Genomic DNA, 12,789 nt, shown 5'->3' with positions numbered 1-12,789 from the left:
ACACAGCCTAGAAGACGTCTGTCCCATCTAAAAGAAAGAAGGCATGTGCTGTGTTTGAGGGTAAAAGCTGATTTGGCAAATTCAGACTGTCAGAATAACCACAAAGCCTTGGTGTGGGGAGACATGGTCTTGACATGAATGTCCGGCTGGGCCCTAGTGATTCTAAATCTAATTTTAACCAGATGTCGGGAGAGTGTTATGGCTATCGCAGGTCTCGATCCACTGCCTCTGAATTGGGAATAAGTGGCAGTTTTCTCCTCCTGCTGGATCAGAGAAGGCAGCCGACAGCACACTGAAACACAGTTTTCACGGCCTCAGAGGCCAGAATTCCAACCCTCCCAACTGTCTTTTCCACAGGTACCCGCCCACACCTAACTAAGCATGCTCAGAGCTCCTGGCCTCTGCAAAGACTGGATCTCCACCAAGCTGCAGAGGGTGAGAAATCAGCTCTGCCTGGAGGGCGGAGCCCAGGGTGGCAGGGTGAATGTGGAGAGGGAGAGAGTAAGGTGGTGGTGGTGGTGGGGAGAGTGGAGAGGAGGGTGGTAGTGAGGCCTTTTCATTTGGAGGGACTGACTGAAAGCGAATTGTGTAGAGGCATAGCCATGGTTGAGGTGGTGCACTCCTGTTACTGATTAGTTATCTAATTAAAAGAAGGAACTATTGTACATTCTCTTCTGACCTCCACATATGTGACATGGTGATAACACAAGCATAGAACTAAACATAGTAAATAACCAACCGACCTGGCAGATGCTGGTTGTCCATGTTATCCTCGTTCTGCAACCTGCAGGTCTGCTTGCCAGTACTTTGTACTGAGGCCAGAATTTGGATCAAGTGCAAAGAACATCCAGAAAGTTCATAATTTGTGCCTTGCATTTTGGAAGGCTCCGAGTAAGCTGGGTATTGTCTGTTAAATAGTGCTGTCTTGTAGAATACTCCAAGCCATCCTATGAAGCAAGCACAGGAGAATCACACTCCAAGATCTCAAATGACCCAGAATGAAAAGGGTCTTGAAAACTCTTCAAATAAGATCAATTCCAGCTTTAAGTTTTCAGATTAGGATTGTACAATTAGCAAACACAAGCCAATGTCCCCCCCCCCCCAAAAACCTCTCCCCTCCCCCGTCCAGGAAACTTCAAAGGATGACACATTTCTGGTTCCAAACCTTTTGAATGAGAAGAGAAATACTCACTATCTGCTGTTCCCATGCTGTTACATACTGCTTTCTTCTGGGAGAGCACAGAAATAGCTGCCTCTCTGGCATACATGTATCTACTGAAAAGATCCAGAACTGGATACAGTAGTGATCTCCTCTAATCCAGTCACTGGGCAGGCTGAGGAACATGTATGCATGCATTATACATGGATGTGGTAAGAGATGACTCTACATTCTAATGTGTCAGAAGCTGGAACAGAAATATTACACTTCTGAGCTCAGCCTATGCTACATAGCAAGTTCTGAGCTATACATGGTTACTTTGTCTTCACAGGGGAAAACTAATTTGAAAAAGCAAGAGTTCTGAGACCAAAGCCAGCTAAAGCTACTCTCCCTTTGTACTCCTTAAAAGAGTTGATAAAAGTACTTAGTAGCTGAAACAGAAGTAAACCCCAGACATCATTACACAACATGACTTCTAGTAATGCGAATGAATTCTAGGACAGCTAGGGTCATATGACACCCTTACTTTAAAATAAATAAAAATAAATAAATAAATAAATAACAGAGGGTTGTGTCAGATGCCTTTAATCCCAGCACACAGGAGGCAGAGGCAGGCAGATTCTGAGTTTGAGGGCACCTGCTCTACAAAGCTTCAAGTCAGGCAATAAATCAAACCACCTCCAAAGGACTCTGAAACCATCCCTACAGCCATTCCCTCCACAATTTCAGCAGCATTCTGCCTCCATAATCCCCACTCTCCCCAGCATCCTCTCCCTGACAGCTTGCCTCCTATATTCATTTATCCTGACAGCAGCCCCACTGTTGCAGCCAGGGGGAGACAACTACTGAAGAGATCACAACAAACAGACCCCACTTTGCCATGGAGCTAAACCCACTGCACATGTCTAGCCACAGGCCGAAGCGGCCCTATGACATCACGCAAGGAAATAAATCCAGTCTGGTCCAGGTCTATTGATGACCCTGGAGCAAGTGTGTGTGGGCTGTGCTTGCTTTGTTTCTTGGGCACAGAGGATTTTCCAAAGGAAATTTCAACAAGAAAGATCCCTGGTGGCTTAAAGCTGCAGAAGACAGCAAAGAAAGGGAAGGAGTGAGTGAGGCTTGAATCAAGTAGACTTCTTGGGAGAGCTCCAGAAGCCGGCCGACAATGAAGGGTGAGCTGGAGGACAGACAAGAATTTGAGAAAGGTACAAGTATAGAGAGCCAGGAATTGGAAGCTGAATCAGGATACCTGTCACAACAGAGTCCCAAGACCACTTTCCAGGGAATTGGCTCAGAGTGCATAAAAGCAATCGAGACCCAGAGTGTGAAGCCACCCGACTCAATCTCTAGACTAGAATAGATGTCAGGATGAGTGTGTATCATCCCCAGGGGGAACTAGTGTCACTCAGGAGAACTAGAAGAGTTGAATGCAAGTCCTTTAGCTTGTGCTGGCCCCTGCCTACCTGAATAAGTGCTGCCAAGGACCCTACTCCCCTCCACTGCCTGGCTTTTCACCCTTCCTCTCATAAAAACCTCCTTAGGTGCATGCAGTATCACAAACCTAAGGCGTTGGTATGTGAGCAGAAAGGAGAAGCAAGGTGAGCACTGGAGCAGTTTTAGAGCAGACAGAAAACACTTTAAAAATAAGCTGTGTCATATTATCAGAGATCAAGTACTTAGGCATGCCTCAAAGTCAATATTATTATGTATATAAAGGAAATACTTGATCTTGTGTCCTATGCCTTTGAACCCAGCACCCTATACAACATAAAATAATGAATGAAAAGGTGGTGGGTGATCACAGGGCATTGGTGGGTCTTACCTTTAATCCCAGCACTTGGGAGGCAGCGGCAGGCTAACCTTAGTTCCAGGCCATCCAGGTCTACAGAGTTAGTGCCAGGACATCTATGGCTATGCATTGAAACCCTGTCTTAAAAAACCCTGTGTCTGTGTATGTGTGTGTTTGTGTGTGTGTGTGTGTGTTGTGCTATGTGTAAGGACATATGGATTTGTGAGCATGGGTGTGGGTGTAAAATAAGTCCTGGATGAATCAAGCTGAGTTCTTTTTGACCCAGTTGATTGATGAATATGTTGGAGTCCAAAGTCTTAGGGAGGAATTTTTCACTGTTAAAATTAGCCTTTAGCTTTTCTGTCAGGGGTTGAAGATTTAGCTTAGTGGTGAGAATGGTTGTGTGGCATGCCCAAGTCCCAGGGACTGATCTCTAAAGCTGAAAAGAAAATCCTTTAAATGAAAAGAAGTAAGAAGACGAGGGCTGTTGTTCTCTAAGACCCTTATGTTGGAACAAAACCATCATTAGACTGGATTGAAAGTTGTGACAACCTCTGCTTCTGACACCTGCAGGACATCGGATGAGTTTTCCAGTTGCTTGCTGATTCTTTTTGTTCATTTATACTTTTTTTGTTATTTCATTCCTCCCTATTTGTTTATTTATCTATCTATTTATTCATTATTTGGAGACAGTGTCTCATTTTGTATTCCATGAACTGTCTCAAGCTGGGAGATAATCCTGCCTCTGCCTACTGAGTGCAGGGTTTAAAGGTGTATAGGACCATGGTAAATCATTAATTTATTATTTATTTAGTGTATTTATTTACTTTCATTTCTTGCAACAAGATTCCCTGTGTAGTCCACTGTGTCCTAGAATCACTCTATAGACCTTGCTGGGCTAAAACTCATAGAGTTTAGACTGCCGGTGAGTGGAAATAAAGTTGTGTAACACTACTGCCTGACTATTTTTTTTTTTATTTATACTTGTTGAATGTTCTCAAAGTTCATGGAGTTCAAGAGGCCTTCGAGCAGGAAATAATGCAGTATAAACTGAAACAGAGTTCTTGGAACAAAGTGAAGATGGCTCATCGGAAGATCTTCCCAACTTACTAGTGAAGATTCATAGAGAAGAAAGCCTGGGATGTGACCATCAGAATCTTCCAGAATATCAATAGGAAGGATCTCAGTGAGAGGGCAGCAGGAGAGGTTGCTGGTGAGTAGGGTCAAGCTTCTTTACCGTGAAGTTTGTTTCATAGTTTTGATACCTCTTGTTCATTCCCAACTTCCATAGGACAGGCAGGTGTGGGGAATATTATTCTACTTGAGGAAGGAGGCAGACTGGGATAGATATGTTAGCTCTGATGTGTGAAGTCAAATGCATGAAGGTTTCATGCCCTAACCTACCTAGACTGTTAAACTTCTACCTAGGACATCAGTCATTTTACCCTTGTATCAAAAATGAAGACTTAACTCTAGAGTGAAGTTGTAACTCTGGATTTGGGCAGGCAGCATCAGAAAACACATGGGGGTGCAGGAAGTTGGCACTGTCTGTGTAAACCTGAAAATCTGACTTCAGAAACCACATAAAATCCAGGCATCAGAGCAAGTTGGCCTTCAGCATGGCAAGGTGTAAGGTAGCTGAAGAGAAACCTGTCTCAAAAAATGAAATGGAGGTGGGGCTGGAGGGATAGCTCAATGTTTTTAAGGACACCTGCTACTCAATCAGAAGACCTTTGTCAGTTTCCAGAACCTACTTAGTGGTTCACAAGCAGCACAAAACCCAAGTGTCATGGAATCTAGTGCCCTCTTCTGTCTCCTAAGGGCACTGCACTTATGTGATATACATATGCAGACAAAAGCACCCATATGCATCTTTCTTTTCTTTCCTTTCTTTCTTCTTTCTTTCCTTCCTTCCTTCCTTCCATCTTTCTTTCTTTCTTTCTTCTTTCTTTCTTTCTTTCTTTCTTTCTTCCTTTCTTTCTTTTTCTTTCTTTCTTTGTTATAAGCGCAGGGCACCTAAAAAGACACCTAGCATTGGCCTCTGTCTCAACATGCATGGGTACTGTGCCCCTTCCCCAACTCCTACACCTACATACCTTTCATGTATGTATTTGAATCAACTGTTTTCTGGTGTGAAACAAGATTTCTCCTTTTTTGTCATGGCTGTGTCTGTTTTGTTCTTTAACAAGCACAAGTGAAAATGGTAAAGCCATCTTTCATTAACAGCATGGTCTTAAGAGTCACATGAATATTTATCCTGGTATAAGATGTCATGGATGCAATTCATGATAATGGTAGGTCAGGTGCTATGAAAGGTTTCTCCTGCCTCAGTTTTTTGTTTGTTGTTTTAAAAAAATGTATCTGTGCTGTTCTTTCTACTCTGACTTTTTCTAGAACTACAGATATATATCTTTGATTTAAGTTTAAAGTATATGAGAACAAGAACAATTAGATTCTGCCTTAGATGAATGTGAGAGTACTTGCATGCATTTCTGTGTACTATGTGTGTATATTTCCCTTGGAGCAGGCAGAGGGTGTTTAGATATTCTGGTACTTGACAGTGGTATGGATGATTCCTGAACTGAACCCAGGTCTTCTGGGTGCTTGTAACCACTGAGCCATATCTTAATCCCCATGTGTTATGACATCATACCATGTCTCATGTATATCTTTATATCCTTTTTGTTGTTTATGCTTTAGGTTCAATTTTGTTTTCAACTGTCCTTATTCCCTGTTCAGCTACTTTTATTTTGTGGTTTTGGATCCTGCCTAGACTCTCTTTGTAGACCAGATTATCGTGAAATTCACAGAGATCTATCTGCCTCTGCCTACCTATTTCTGGGACTAAAAGGGCATACCTCCTGGCTTCCGTTCAGATACTTCTAATCAATAACAAATCCACCTATTAACTTCTTTTGAGTTTTTTATGTTATTATTTGTGTGTGTACACACATTTGCATACCATGGTGCACAAGTGGAGCTGAGAAGACAACTTTTGATAGTTACTCCTGCTTCTGTCATTTGAGTTTTGGGGACCAAACTCAGATCATCAGACTCCTTGTCAAGGGTATTCACAACCTAAGGCATCTCACCAGTCCCTATCTGTTGGTTCTTAAATTTAGTTAAGACATTTTACATGTGCAGTTTGACTTGGTTTTCCTCTGTCTCCAATGACTACCCAACCTGCCTTTTATTTATATGGAACACCTTTTAAAAATTGTTAAACTTATCATACAAAATGAGTTTTTGTATAAAATTGTGTGTGTGTGTGTGTGTGTGTGTGTGTGTGATTTGCTTTTCTACCGTATTCACCCACAGTGACTCTCCTGTGTTTCTTTCCATCTAGTTCCCTCTTGTTCCCCTAAATAGACTCCTTTTTCTTTCATGCCATATATGTGGGAAGTTGTATATATAGACCATTTTTACAGTATTTTTAAAAATTACAAGTATGTGTGTGTGTGTCTGTATGTGGGATTACATATATGAGTGCATTTCCTGCAGAGGCCAGAGGAAAAAGAACTATTAGAAGCTATGTCCCAATTTGGTTTAACAGATATATATAGGGAGCCTAACTACTAGTATTCCAGAGCCTCTACCTTGAAAAAAGCTTTTGGAGGGCAAGTTCAGTTGTAATGAACATTTGCTTCCTGCAAGATCTATGAGGCTACAGAAACCCTGTCATATTTTGAGAGGTTGCAATTACATAGAAACATACACAGTCTTTCTCAAGGTCATAGTACCACAGACAGTCCCAAATAAGATATTTTGTAGGGATGGTGGAGACCCTTGAGATTCTAGAGTTCTGGAATTCACATGGCCATTCATGTGAACACACAAACTAAAAATGTTGCATACTACACTCCAATTTTGAGTGAAGATGGTGCACTAAGCTCAACAAAGTCCCTGGTACAGTTTTCTCAATGTAGCTGGGGCCACTCACTCTTTCCTGGTTGTTTCTACAGTCCAATAGGGCCAGAAAAGCTTACTCATGCACCGACTTTATGTTGTGCAGATGTGTAGATTGCTGAGTGCACAGGCCCAAGGTTGGCTAAGACTGACTCAACTCCATATGGAAATGTGTGGATTGCTGAATGCACAGCTAGGAAAGGCTGACTTTCACCTCTGCCTAATTAAGAAGATAATTGCAATTTGGCTTGATGTTCTCACTCAAGAAGAGATCTTGACTCATGCCAGATAAGACAAGATCCAACCAATACTTTAGAAACTTGTGAAAATCCAGCCTAGGGTATGCACATTTGGATTTTCAGCATTTCATTGGTGAGGTGCCAGGATCTCAAGTGAGGCCTATTCAGGCTGTAAGCCATATGATGATACAAATAAACAATAAAAGCAAATAAACTAATGAGATGACATATATGAGAACTTTTCCACGCAATATTATTGGAGTTCCCTTTTGAAACCCTTCATATATGACCCGTGTGTCTACACATGCCTATGATCTGTGTGCATTTTTCAGAATGTGCATATTCATGTGTGGGCAAAGATGAACAGGTGCTTCAGCACATCTGCAGATGTGAGCAGACTGCCTGGAGTGCTGGCCTTCCCTGGCCCTTTTATTCCAATAGAATTTCCCTGTGCTCCGTGTCTTCTCCTGTCTCCCTGTCCCATGTCACCTGAAGAGAACTTTGAATGTAGCCATGGCCAACCACACCCAGGTGTTGGGTGCTTTCTTGAGATCCCGTCCCAGGTTCTGACACTGTCACTGCTAGTACTTCAGTCAGTGTCATTATCTCCCTGATCTACTTGAGAATTTCCTACAAAGGTCTAACTAATGCTGAAAACATAATCTCATACAACCAAATGTCTCTCTCCTTCACATCTCTCCGTTATGTCATTATATTAACTGAGAGTTTGACTTTTAGAAAGTAACACTGCACAGCACATTCCTTACTATGGGATATGATTAATTATTTTCCCAATGTGCTTCCTCTAATCTCTACAGAGCTCTGAAAAGATGAGGATCCGTATGTAACGAGTTTTGAAGAAACTGATGTGGCTTAACCTAAGTTAAAGGCCTCTTTTACAGGAAGTCAAGGTGGCAGGAAGGAAAGAGAACACCAGTCACACTAGGTTCTGTTACTACAGCAAAGTGGATCCAGGCAAGACAAAGAAAGGGGACATGGAAAAGGGGATGAAGCTTTCTCTGTGCTTCTCAGTGCTCCAGACTTCAGATACCTGTTCAACAGACCACCTTACTTGACTTGTGACTTGTAGTCACAAATGTGTGTAGCTGACCCAGATGCAATAGGGTCCATTTAAAAATAAGTCTTTAAACCTGTGGTGACTTACCTGGGCTTTCCACCATCTTAACCTTTCCATCATGTTTGTCTGATGATATGTTCATTTTGATCTCTTTGAAGGCTTCTTGTGGACCACACACCACTGCTGTTTTAATAACAAAGCTTTCTGCTGAAGATACTTCAGCACTTTTAAATGCCAATGCGAGATTGGGGACCACCTCCACACTTGTGTCTTTATCAACTCCATCCACCGTCCTATCCAGAAGAGCACTCCATTTGACAAAGTCTGAGGAGTTTTGATGGTATTCCTTACATCTTCATAGAAGGCCTTGTTTTCTGCCTCTTCTTCCTCTCTCTCTCTCTCTCTCTCTCTCTCTCTCTCTCTCTCTCTGTCTCTCTCTCTCTCTCTCTCTTCCTATAGAAAGAGAAATGGGATGAGTGTAATACTTCAAAACTGAGAGGAATAGACTTGCCAGCAAAGAGATGAACAACCTGCAGTTGTGTCCAGGTCTGACATCTCATCATGGAGTCTATTCCCCTTCATAACCCTGGTACTATGAAAAACAACCATGACTCCCTTACTTAGTTACTGCATAGCTGTTTTAAGTGACAATTCTGTCTCAATGTTCTGAGTACCCTAATGAACCTTGGGTGTTTGTATGATTGTGCACATCCATGTGATTGTGTGTGTGTGTGTGTGTGTGTGTGTGTGTGTCTGTGTGTTGACTTGTGTAGGTACAAGCCCATGTGTTTGCAAGTATGTGTAGAGCTAGAGTGTATCTCTTCGATCAAAACCTCCACTGGAACAAGATTAGGAAGGAACAGTCACAGGAAAGGAGATGGAAAGTGCAGATTCTCATGTTAAAAATTTGTGGTACACCACAAATGCTTCCTCTTCAAGTCCTTTCTTTTGGATGTCTGCCACCATTTTTAAGCCATTCCTCATTTTTATGTATGTTTCCCAGGGTATGTTGTTGCTTACTTCAACATTCAGCCTGAACGAAATTAAAAATTGGAACTGCTCTTGTGGTGGAACAGTTACGTCTTTATATTTTTGCATGGTTCTCTTGTCTTGAGACAGAAAACAGAAGATGGGGAACTTCAGCAGCCACCTCCTAATTTCCTGCCATATTGTAATTACACTGTCTACAACACACACCTATACAGTGTGTGAGTGTGTGTTTGTGTGTGTGACAAATCTCTTACTAAAGGCATTAGAGTAAATAAAACACCACATGTGTTAATACAACTCAATAAATTTAATTTAGTGCACAAACCCGGTCTAGGATCTCCTTACTAAGGTACTAATTGGGATGAGGAGGACGGATGAGAGGAAGGGAGGGAGAAGGAACTGTGATTAGTATGTAAAATAAGATAGGTTTTAAATTAAATAAGAACTAATTTAAAAATGGTACCATTTATTAAAATTTGCCATATATGATTATATGCCGAAGAAATTTGTTTTTAGCAGCAATGAGACTTACCTCACTAGGGGCCTAGCACTGAAAAGTCCTGAAGAGCTCTGTCAGCAGGAATTAGAGAAGTTAAGAAAACAAATACTTTGCTTCTCCAAAAATCAATGATACATTTTGTTAATTTATGCATTGCTATGTTAATGATCACTAAGTCCTTGCAGGATTTAATACTAATATTCAGTTGATGAGGTAGCAGATATAACCTAACTATATTTTTTATGGTGTTTAATACTGAGCCAAATATTTGAACAGACATTTCTCCCATTGTATACTTTTACCTGTTTTGTTAAAAATCAAGTGCTTGTATGTGTGTGGGTCAAGATCAGGATTGTTGATTAGATTCTATTGGTCTACCTATCTATGTTTGTGCCAATACCAGGCAGTTTTCAGGACTGTAGCTCTGTAGTCTGTAGTATAGCTTAAAGCTTGGGATGGTGATGCCTCCTGAAGTTCCTATATTGTACAGGTATTGTTTTGTCTCTCCTGGGTCTTTTGTTTTTCCATATAAAGTTGAGTATTATACTTTCAAGGTCATTGAAGAATTTTGTTGAGATTTTTGATAGGGATTGCATTGAATCTGTAGATTGCTTTTGGCAAGATTGCCATTTTTAATATGTTAATCCTACCTGTCCAAGAACATGGGAAATCTTTCCATTTTCTGTTATCTTCTTTATTTTTTTTTTCTTTAAAGACACAATGTTCTTGCTATATATGTGTTTCACTTGTTTGGTAAGCATTACCTCAAGATACTGTATGTTGTTTGTGGCCATTATAAAGTGTGATGCTTCTCTTATTTCTTCCTCAGCCCCTGTGTTGTCTGCATATCGTAGGTCTAGTGATTTTTTTTTTTTTTTTTTTTTTTTTTTTTTTAGTTTAACTCATATCCTGCTTGTTGGTCGAAAGTGTTTATCAGTTGTAGGACTTCCTTGGAGGTGATTTTTGGGTTGCTTATGTAAACTATCATATCATTTTATTAATTTATTTTTTACCTTACAATACTGTTCACTCTCATTCCTTCCCCCTCCTATCTACTCTGCAAAGAAGATAAGGCCTCCCCTAATACATCTGTAAGTCAGCTCACAGAAGCAGAACAAAGCTACCACCCTTCCACCCACATATCTGTGTCTAGGATGAGCAACTGATCTCTCCATATAGAAAGGGCTCCTCTAAGTCAATTTGTGCATTATAGTTAAGTCGTGGAGCCCCTGCTAGTGATCTCATATATGGACACACCACTGTCAAGCTTTTTAAGGGAGATTAAGCAGGTTCTCCACATATCAAAGGAGAGGGTGTGATTTCTCACTAGCTTGTGTCAGCTCCTTATATGGGTTTCTTCTTATGGTTTTGATTATTTTGTTCGTGTTTTTCCTCCTCCCTGACTTCAATTGTACTCCAGGAGCTTGGCCCAATGATTGGTGAAGTGACCAGGCCCTCACCCAGCCATGAGAGGTTGCAGAAACGATCCACCAAGATATAGACCTCTGACTCAGCAACATGTGCTGAGATTCTGACCAGCTTCTGACCTTGCTTTTGTAAGACCCTCAGAATGAGGAGTCTCCCAGTTTCGGTCGGTATCCCCAAGAACTCAATGTCCAGCATAGTAGCTGCAACATGCAAGAGACTTTAATGAACAGGAAATGTTTGCACGAAAGGGCTCGCTCAGCATGCTTGGCTAGAAAGAAGAACCATTCCCCAGGCACAGGTGTTTTTAAAGGCAAAACCCACAAGCTTAGGGTGGGAGTGTGACCCTCTGTCCATTGAGTTGGTGACCCTTTGAGGCTGCATGCTCTCAGTGTTAGGGTCAACAGATCTTAGGGCCTCAGGGTGTGCTAATAATTTTTTTTTTCAGAATTTGTATTTATTTTTCAGTATTTATTTTCAGAATATATATTTATTTGGAAAGGCTAACACTTTCCAAATGTCATTATTACTGTGTTTTTTTTAATTTATTTTTTTTATAGCCAACTCCATTTAAATGAAAAAACATTTATACACAAAATTTGGGAATTTGGGCATCATTCTTTCCAAATTACTTCCCACTGGTAAGGGGCGCTGTCATGGGGGATTCTAAGAATATGCAGAAATCCTGCCTGTAGTCTGCAAGGCTGCCTTGTCCAGCTGTTTTGAATGTAGGATCACCTGGTACTCTGTTTCAGGCAGTCTGGCTTGATCAAACCACATTAGTCTGTAAGGAATCCACAGCTTTTCATTTTCTGTGGAAACAAAAATAGAAATCCTTTTCCCCATTAACTTGTCCTTGAACTTAAATTTTGGAGTCAAAGCATTTTTTTTATATTTAATTTATTATTTTACATGTCAATCACAGTTCCCACTGTGTTCCTCCCTCCCTCCTTCCCTCCTTTTACCTTCTCTGTCGCTCACATGCACCCTAACCACCCTCCAGTCCCATCCCCCCACTCCAATTCCATATGTAGGGAAATGCCATCCAGTTGTAATCATGTAGATCTGACAGGTCACATGAAGTAGGGACTAGGGCTTCTCTAGTTTCTCTATGTTAAGGCAGTTATCCCTCCATGGGGGATGTGTTTGCAAGGTCCTTTTGTGCACCAGGGATACATCCTGGCTCCACTGTGTGAGGTTCCTTAGAATGCTCAGTCCTTCTGGCTGAGACCCATATTCAGGGGGCCTTGAGTCAGTCCCATGCTGGCTTCCCAGCTATCAGCCTGGTGGCCCGTTAGCTCCTCCCTGTACAGGTAAGCTGTCTGTATTTGTTTCTACAGCCTGGTCTTGTCCTCTCCATCTGCATCTGGGTTCTAGTTTGACTTACTGTTTATGTATGGGTGTTTGCTCCTGTTTCCAACAGGTATTAGATAATGGGCTCCATGGATAAGTTAGTTGTTGATCTCAATCTCCAGGAAGGGCATTTATGATAGCCTTTCCACAGAAGCTCAAATTGTTAGTTACCAGCAGTCTTGTAGTTCTCTAGACCTTTCTTTGTGTTCAATTTTATCTTCAAACCAATATTGGATCCCTCTTTTATGTTCTCTGTCTCTGTCTCTGTCTCTCTCTCTCTTTCCTATCTTATATTCCTAACCAGGCTCAATCTTCCTGGTTGCACATGATTTCCTTTCTTCCCCCTCATTT

The 12,789-nt window shown here is 41.4% G+C and overlaps 1 long non-coding RNA gene across 1 annotated transcript in view; it reads left to right on the top strand.

Moving 5' to 3' along the window:
* The window catches only part of LOC127214597 (uncharacterized), a 249,131-nt gene that overhangs the window by 181,995 nt on the left and 54,347 nt on the right, over positions 1-12,789 (top strand). The window lies entirely within an intron of this gene.

Source organism: Phodopus roborovskii, unplaced genomic scaffold (assembly GCF_943737965.1).
Source record: "Phodopus roborovskii unplaced genomic scaffold, PHOROB, whole genome shotgun sequence".
NCBI classification, from domain to species: domain Eukaryota; kingdom Metazoa; phylum Chordata; class Mammalia; order Rodentia; family Cricetidae; genus Phodopus; species Phodopus roborovskii.
This window is presented reverse-complemented; position numbering and strand designations above follow the sequence as displayed.